At 39.7% G+C, this 9,661-nt stretch overlaps 1 long non-coding RNA gene across 1 annotated transcript in view; it reads left to right on the forward strand.

Annotated features, from left to right (window-relative positions):
* Positions 1-9,661, forward strand: part of LOC144381394 (uncharacterized) — a 90,304-nt gene that overhangs the window by 62,601 nt on the left and 18,042 nt on the right. The gene's annotated exons all lie outside the window — the stretch shown is intronic.

The following is a 9,661-nucleotide window of genomic DNA, read 5'->3' on the forward strand; positions in this document are numbered from 1 at the left end:
AAGATTTTTTTGTCTGTTCTTACTACAGTTGATAAAAGGCTGTGTATATCTTACAGAAAGAGAAATCAACTCACAGGACACCAAGAGAATTAAAGAATTGTTTACAGTCACACAGCAAGGCCATGCTTGCTTTTTACACTCCAAACACACGACTCGAACCCCATTACTGCACGGTTGTTTTAGAGGTGATTTTTACATGACAGCATGTTTTCTTTTGTCGCCAAAGAAAAGGAAGTAAAAGATTCCACTAGATATATCGGAGCAGGGTTAGAGGGAAAAAAAACATTTATTGTGTGTTGTAGTTGACTTAAGGATCTATGATCTTGCTTTCCGAATGTCACAAGCCACTAAAATATATTACTTAGCACCTTCTTGGAAAGCCGGTTGAAAGTCAGCCGATGGTTTCTTTCATAACAGTTTTGATAGGCACTTTTTCTGATCTCTAACTCCATGATGTAGGAGGTATAATTTTTAACACAGAAATCATATGGCCAACTGTGAGGATAGAAGAAAGAACAGGTGTCTGGTGATAGACACATAAGATCAATTTCGACTTGAAGCACCGTTTCCACTTTTTTTTTTTTTTTTACTTGAAAGCCAAGAAAGGGGCTAACTCCCTACAGAGAGGAGATTTTGAAGATGAAAATGCAAAGTTGGGGATTTCAGGCTAAAACTGTCTTTCCATCATAGACAAATGCATGAGTGTTATGGCTTTGGGAGAAGATTAAGGGAGAAGAGGATCTCCGTGAAAGACCTGTTAAGGAAATGCATTGTTAGGATAGGACGGTGCAAGTGTGGCGAATTTTTCTACTCTGTGAACAGCATGAAAAGATATATAATTGTACCTGGGGACTTAAATGACAGTCTAAATCTAAAGATTTATGACTTAAAATGAATGTAAAATATGCATCTAGCAATGTCTGCTTTTTTTGAAGCTACTGCAGGGTTTGATTTGCAAATGCATTTGATCCAGAGAAATGGAACTTTGTAATTTGCCTGCTGGCATAATAGATGATCCAACGTTCATTTAGTCCCTTTCCCCATACTGCTAACAAAATGTATTATGATTTAGTAAAATTACCTGGTATCTGGAGTGGGGGCTAGGGAGATTTAGAGGTGAGAAAGGGTTATATTACAGAATGGTGTCTTCTAGGAAATGATCTTGCCTTAGGATGACATAAAATGAGCAACTGGTAAAGACAGTTTTATATTTGTTTTTGGGGTTTTTTTCAGCTGAGTCCAGTAATACTTGACGACCGGCATTATCAGTACACACACATAACTATATTGCATTTCCCTTGGCTTTGCTGTCATCTTATTTAATATTCCTTCATAACTTTTCACTTAAAACATAGCAAGGAGATGTAGAAAGAAAATCATATGGATGCATAAATAATTCATAGGCACCTGAAGGCATAAAAATCATGTTAGACAAAAACAAGTAGTAAGGAAGGTGAACAAGAAGTTAAATTTAAATGTTGTTAAAAACTAAAACCCCAAAAAACCCAGTGGAAATTTAGCTGAAGGTGTCTGAAAACTAATATAAAATGATATCTCTCTCTCAATGAGGATATATGTAACCTTGCTCTTTGGCCCACATCATGGTAATTGAACTAATTAAGCAGGGATTGTCTTATACTTGAGGAACTTCAGTGTCTGTAAGATTATTAAGGTACTGAACTGTCAGCTCAATACAAAGAGATTTGCAACTCTATTTACATAGTGTTCTTCTTTATCTTCTAGGATAATATTCTGAACTCTGCCCAGGCTTTCTTAGAAGCACTTGTCAATCCATTTATAACCTTCAATAGCATTCTGTCCCCAAACTTCAGAAAAACAAAGGTTCTGGTGCCGAATAGAAGATAGTGACTGCACTTCCTTTCTTTCTTTTTTTTAAAGTCATCTCAATATTGGGCTCGAACTCACACTCAACGTGGTGTTCGAACTCACAACCCGGAGATCAAGAGTCGCGTGCTCTACTGACTGAGCCAGCCAGCCACTTCTGACTATACTTCCTAGAGATAGTACATGTGTTTAAAACATAAAAGTTTCTTTGAGGGAGAAAAAAATTCAATAGCCTTAGATTTGATAATACTTTACAAAGCATTCAACCATTTTGTATATATTTCTGCAGAGTGGCAGGGTTTAATAGTTTATTTTCCCATAAATAATGAAGCATGTACAAATATAGAATAATTATATACAGTAATCTAAAATCCCCTAAAATTTAATCACCAGATATGAGAGGGAGCCAGATTACCTTTTTATTTATTAGTGTTATACTTCCCTATGTTTCCTTTTATTCTTTTTACTGATAGATTAATGATAATAATAATGGTTAACATTCATTTAAGATCTACTATATGTCAGACACTATGCTAAGTACTTTACAAGATTTATCCCATTCAATCCTCCTAATAACCCTCTGAGTTATCCCCAGTTTATAGATGAGGGAACCTAGATAAGAAACTTGCACAGTGTGATAAAGCTAATAAGTGATGGAGCTGGATTCCAGCAGTCCTGAATATGCATACTCTTAAACACTGTATTATTTTCTGGGCTCATCAAAGAAGAAATGGTCAGGGCGCCTGGGTGGCTCAGTCGGTTAAGCGTTGGACTCTTGATTTCGACGTAGGTCATGATCTCAGGGTCATGAGATCAAGCCCCGTCTTGGGCTCTGTGCTCACCCGGGAGTCTGCTTAAGATTCTCTCTCTCTCTCTCTCCCTCTGCCCCTCCCCCTGCCCTCTGTCTCTCTCAAATAAATAAATAAATCTTTAAAAAAAGAAGAAGAAGAAATGATCACTGGCCCTATTGTTTTGAAGGAAAATTAGGTATTCTGAGTTTGTCTTGGATCCTTACTAATGGATCCACTGAACTGAAAGGACTTTCAGTTTTAACCAGGAAATTATCATAAATATGGATATCGGGGCGCCTGGGTGGCTCAGTCCATTAAGCGTCTGCCTTCGGCTCAGGTCATGGTCCCAGGGTCCTGGGATCGAGCCCTGCATCGGGCTCCCTGCTCGGCGGGAAGACTGCTTCTCCCTCTCCCACTCCCCCTGCTTGTGTTCCCTCTCTCGCTATGTCTCTCTCTGTCAAATAAATAAATAAAATCTTAAAAAAAAAAATAAATATGGATATCAAGGATTATGAAATCATAATTACCTGTATAATTACAATTATCTCTACCATTATCTCCCAATCACACTATACCATTTTTTATTCAACAATAATTTTTTGATCACCTACTATGTGCCTGGCTTTTTAAAAATAGTAGGAAGAGAGGGGAAGAATGAAGGGGGGGAAATCGGAGGGGGAGAAGAACCATGAGAGACGATGGACTCTGAAAAACAAACAGGGCTCTAGAGGGGAGGGGGGTGGGAGGATGGGTTAGCCTGGTGATGGGTATTGAGGAGGGCACGTTCTGCATGGAGCACTGGGTGTTATGCAAAAACAATGAATCATGGAACACTATATCTAAAACTAATGATGTAATGTATGGGGATTAACATAACAATAAAAAATAAAAATAAAAAAATAAAAATAGTAGGAAGAATGGGACAGGAAATAAGCTATACAGATATTTTATCTAGGTAGACATCGTTCAGCAAATTTTATTGATACTTTTGTGCTCACCTTCATTTAACAAAGGATTAACAAATGCTACTAATGACAAAATTGTCTGGAATCCAGATCTACTAGACATTCCCTCTGCCTTCGATCATTCTTCCTTCCTTGTAAGGAGGAATACATTTAGCCAAGGAGAAGGGAGATCATCTGCAAGTCGTTGAACAGTCACATCCCTGTTTATAATTTCCTTCCCAGGGATGGTTTAGATTTGTCTCTTAATCACCTGAGGTTTGGGACGATGAAGAATCAAGGGGATAACATCTGCAGTTCCAAAATCATTTCAGACTCTTCGTGGGAATGGAGGTTCAATGGGGCACCGAGCATGCTTGCCTAAAGAAAGTCAAGAGGAGGGAGAGATGGGACAAAGAGAAGGAATGCTGCCTGGCCCTCAATGTTCTCTACGCCGGTCAGTGGCAAATACTTTATTTTAATCCTCATGTGTTCTCTCAAGGATGGAAATATTCTTCTTAGAAAGCCCTTGATTTATTAGAGTAGTTGCTATTCTAAAGCAAAAACTGGAAGTGTGTTTATGAAAACAGATGGTGGGGAAATGACAAAGATATTATTCCCTCTAAAAAAGTGGTAAAAAAAAAAAATAGGAAAGGGGCGTCTGGGTGGCTTAGTGGGTTAAGCATCTGCCTTTGGCTCAGGTCATGATCTTAGGGTCCTGGGAGTGAGCCCCGTGTTGGGCCCCCTGCTCAGTGGGCAGTCTGCTTCTCCCTCTCCCTCTGCCCCCTGCTTCCTGCTCCCTGCTTGTGCTCTCTCTCTCCCTCTCTTTCTCTCTCTCCCAAATAAATAAATAAATAAATAAATAAATAAATAAATAAAATCTTTTAAAAAATAGGAGAAGATCTGAAAATAAATACAATGCTTTCTCTTATGCATATCAACAAGATCACACGAAAAATTAAACCATTCCTCAAAGTAGGACAACCTATGGGTTTCAAGATTTCTTGTTAATTGACGTCCATTCACTTCTTTGGGAAGTTTTGTGGAAAGTAATAGATCCTCTTTGCTCTATTCCAATCTTGCCAGTGGTGGAGGTTTCAGACTGTATTTTGATTTTTCAGAATGACTGTATTTTTGACCAGGCCCGGAAGCTCCAGAGTAACAGGGCAGTCTTCTAAGAAAGGTACTTGTAAGCTCTTTGGAGAATTATTGATCCTTCTTTCTTGGATCAAGAGCTCAAATGAGCTCATTTGAGCTCTTGATCCGTATGTAGTTAGTCTAAAACACAAATCCCTCCTTAGAAAGTTCATGTAAGAAGAACAATATTTGTAACAGAATCTTCTCATGTTTTTTACTTACTATAATAGCATACTCTTGAAGTTGGAAGAAAGTAGAGGTCATCCACGCAGGAGTCTCCTCTAAAATTCCCTAAGAAGTAAATCACTTGCTAAATACCATCTGAGGTGAGAAGTTCTACCTTCATGAGATTTCTTCCTTATTCTAAAGTAAAGCCTGCCTTCATGATTCCACTCATAGGTTCCAGCTTGACCTCTTAAAGTATTAGAAATTTCTATTCTCTCTGCCACATAAGAGTCCATTGACATTTGAAGACAGTTATGTACACACAAGCTCCTTATGTCTTGCTGTTTGCAGAGAAAAGAACATGGGATTTGGGGTCCTAGATTCAAAACCTGGCTCTGACATTTACCACTTACAAGGACCTAGATATGACATTAAATGTCTCTAAGCCTCAACTTCCTGAACGGAAAGGAGAAGAAAGAACCCCCATCCCATTTGTGGTTAAGTGGGTTAAATAAACTAATGTGTGCAGAGTGCCCTTTATTGGAAGTACTTAATTAATTGTGGCTAGTATAATTATTAATATTGTGGCCTCAAGTCCTCTCTTTCATCCGTTTTTCTCCTGACACAATAGAGCAGAGCTTCACAAACAGTGTATCACAAGTGTACCAAAATATTATCATTTTCCGTGGGTGCCACGGCCCTGGGGTGTAGAAGCACCCTATTCGTTTTTATGTTTTCTCCTGGGTACCGGCGCGATCTTTAACATTAAAAAATGTCTCTCTCCCTTGTCATGTAAATATTCTTGCATTATCACATTTGAACAGCAACTTTTGCTAGAAATAAAAGATTCTCTAAGAAAATAGGTTAGTTCTTTTTTTTTTTTTAAGATTTATTTATTTATTTGACAGAGAGAGAGGAAACACAAGCAGGGGGAGTGGGAGAGGGAGAAGCAGGCCTCCCGCGGAGCAGGGAGCGCAGTGTGGGGCTCGATCCCAGGACTCCGGGATCATCACCTGAGCCGAAGGCAGACTCTTAACAACTGAGCCACCCAGGTGCCCCGAAAATAGGTTAGTTCTTGACAATGTATTAGTCCCTCAGCCTTAAGTGTGGCCCAGCAAGTCTCCCCCCCCCCCCACATGTATCCTACAAATGTTATCATTTTCTGGCCTCAGCGTGCTGTAAAAAAGTTAGGGCAACACTGCAGTTGAGTTTATTAATGCTGTCTTGGTGTGTGGTACTTGAATTTAACTCAGTGTTATAGTTCAGAAGGTTAAGAAGAGTAGGATGAATTATATTCTTCATTTGTCCTAGACATGATACAGTTTCCTCTGCTATCCGAAAGTAGAGTATACCCCTGAAACCTTTCTGAAATGATGCAAAGTGGAGAAGCAATTACCATTAATGTATATGGAACGTTTTTTGAGTTCCCAGATCCAAAAAATAATCTTTCTTAAGGTTTTCTGATTCCTTAGGACACACGTTGCTAACGGATGCCCAAAATAAATCAAGATAAAACCCAGATGCTCACAGACACAGTTCAAAGCTATTGTGGATCTGATCCCAGGGAAGGAGCTTGGCGGGACCAGGGGCCACTCTTCCTGCTCGGGGTGCTCGCTGCCTCTCTAACAGCTCGCAGCAAAACAAATGCCCAACACTGTTTTCGCTTCCCGCCTTTTTTGTAAAAGCCAAATCCTCTTCAGATTTTGTTCAGTTAGTGAAAACAGGTCCGGTACTATTAATGTAGGTATTTCATAATGTAGGTATCTCATTTAAAAAAAATGTAGGTATTTCATGAACTTTTAAAAAACAAGGATACCTGTACTTCTTTGCTTGAAGTTTAAAATGACATTCGGGTTTTGGGAGAGCCACTTCCGACTGTTACCTAACATTGACCTTGCAGGTCATGAAAACTGCTTGCAAAAATCTAGATTCATTCATTCATTCAAAAAATACTTATCTTAAGTCTATCATGTGCACTATTCTAGATACTGGGGACAGAGCTTTGAACAAGATAACAAGGTTCCTTCCCTCATAAAATTAACATAATAAAAAACTTTAAAGTCAATGGTATCTACAATATGATTTGAGTTTTAAAAATAAATAAGTGCTTTTGGCTTTCAGCTCGGAGGAAGCAAAGGTGCAACTGTCTTCAGTCTTCTGGGTTCATCGAATCTGGGTTTATCCAACACCCTCCGCCTCCGCCATGCTGCCTGAGTTCGACCCCAACAAGATCAAAGTCGTATACCGGAGGTGTACCGGTGGGGAAGTCGGTGCCGTGTCTGCCTTGGCCCCAAAGATGGGCGGACTGGGTCTGTCCCCAAAAAAGTTTGATGATGACATTGCGAAGGTAAACCAGTGATGGGAAGGGTCTGAGGATGACAGTGAAACTGATCATTCAGAACAGACAGGCTCAGATTGAAGTGGTACCTTTTGCCTCTGCCCTGATTATCAAAGCCTTCAAGGAACCACCAAGAGACAGAAAGAAGCAGAAAAACATTAAGCACAGTGGAAATATCACTTTTGATGAGATTGTCAACATTGCCCGACAGATGCGGCACTGATCTTTATCCAGAGAACCCTCTTGAATCATAAAAGAGATCCTGGGGGGTGCCTGGGTGGCTCAGTTGGTTAAGCATCTGCCTTTGGCTAGGATCATGATCTCAGGGTCCTGGCATCAAGCTCCAGGTCGGGCTCCCTGCTCAGTGGAGAGTCGGCTTCTCCCTCTCCCTCTGCCCTCCCCCCCCCACTCATGCTCCCTCGCTCTCTCTTGCTCTCTCAAATAAATAAATAAAATCTTTTTTTAAAAAAGAGGGCACCTGGGTGGCTTAGCTGGTTAAGTATCGGCCTTCAGCTCAAGTCATGATTTCCGGGTCCTGGGATTGAGCCCCGAGTCAGCTCCTGCTGAGCTTAGCTCCACAGAGCATGGAGCCTGCTTCTGCCTCTGCCCCTCCCCTCCCCGCTCATGCTCTCTCTCTCTCTCTCTTAAATAAATAAATACAATCTTAAAAAAAAAAAAAAGAAGAGAGATCCTGGGCGCTGCCCAGTGTGTGGGCTGCGACGTTGATGGTCACCACCCTCATTGACATCATAGATGAGACATCAACAGTGGTACAGTAAAAAAAGTGAAATGTCTAATTAGAGAATATATTCAAGATTTATCATGACACCTGACAGATAATACAAGCACTTCCTAAACATAATGCACTATTATAAATTGTACCAATTGATCATATTAGCATAAATGTCAAAGTAAGATTCTGAGTACCTGAAAGTAATATTACTTTGGGAGGGAAGAAAATAATCAGTAAATAGTACTCCTGTGATCATCATGATGGTGGTTTGCAGATTCCCGGCTGTCTCTCTTTCACAACACATGGTAGGGTTGTATTTCCCTGTGTGCTCGGAATTAGGTGTGGCAAGTAATTTCTCTGGCTAGAGAAAGTGAAAGAGGCAGTGTCTCCTTCACCACATCCATTTTTCCCTCTGGTCTGTGACTGACAATATTTAAGATGGCAGGTGCTCAGCCAGCCGGGGGGCCCTGAGAGATTATCAAAGACAGAGTCCTACTTCCAACCTGCAATAGAAATAGAGCAGAAGCAAGAAATACGTAAACTTTGTGCTTTAAGCCACACAAAGATTTTGGAGTCTGTCACTGTGTCACAATCTAACCAATCTTGATACAATACCATATACAAAAGTATACAAGAACATCATTATCAAGAGTGAAATAAAGACGGTTTTGGCCTTTATTCTGTTTGAAGAACCACTAGTAGTGGTTAGGAGAAAGATATTCCAAATTGTGCCAATTTGTTGGAAGATAACGAAGAGGTGGCTGCTGGAGTAGGGGGCCAGATGGTGCATATTATGAGACACAATAGAAGGAAAAAAATTAGCCATGTCAGGCAGGCTATTGCGTGTTCTTTTGCATTTATTTATCCTAAATGAATAGGAAAAAAATATTAACAGTTTATCTTTTAAAGGAATTGATTCCCATTCCTTTTGGGCTCTGACATTTATCCTCCTGACTAGAAATGAGCCAGGGTAGCAATTTGGGAGTCTATTTATTTATTTATGGTTGCCAAGTGATCCTTTATTGAAATACTTTCCTTTGTGGTTCTTAACTAGCTGAGCATTCCACTGCACCACTGTTGATGTCTCATCTATCATGTCATGACGGTGGCGCCCAGCAACGTCGCAGCCCACACACTGGGCAGCCCTCAGGATCTCTCTCTCTTCTTTTTTTTTTTTTTAAGATTTTATTTATATTTTTTTAGAGAGAGAGAGAGCATGAGTGGGGAGGGGAGGGGCAGAGGGAGAAGCAGACTCCATGCTGAGCACGGAGCCTGGAATCTGCAAACCACCATCATGATGATCACAGGAGTACTATTTACTGATTATTTTCTTCCCTCCCAAAGTAATATTACTTTCAGGTACTCAGAATCTTACTTTGACATTTATGCTAATATGATCAATTGGTACCAATTTATAATAGTGCATTATGTTTAGGAAGTGCTTGTATTATCTGTCAGGTGTCATGATAAATCTTGAATATATTCTCTAATTAGACATTTCACTTTTTTAGTGTCAAAGAGGTAAATCATTTTATACATTTAAAATAGAGGGATATTGATATAAAATACTTAGGCCTCTGAGAGGTATGAATAAGTCTAGAATGATGTGGGCTTTTCACCCTGGGGTTAGGATTTGCTCAACTGCTATAATGACATTAATTAACTACAACAAGTGATTATTAAGCAATTTGTGGATTTTTTTCTAATATAC

Source organism: Halichoerus grypus, chromosome 3 (genome assembly GCF_964656455.1).
Source record: "Halichoerus grypus chromosome 3, mHalGry1.hap1.1, whole genome shotgun sequence".
Classification (NCBI taxonomy): Eukaryota; Metazoa; Chordata; class Mammalia; order Carnivora; family Phocidae; genus Halichoerus; species Halichoerus grypus.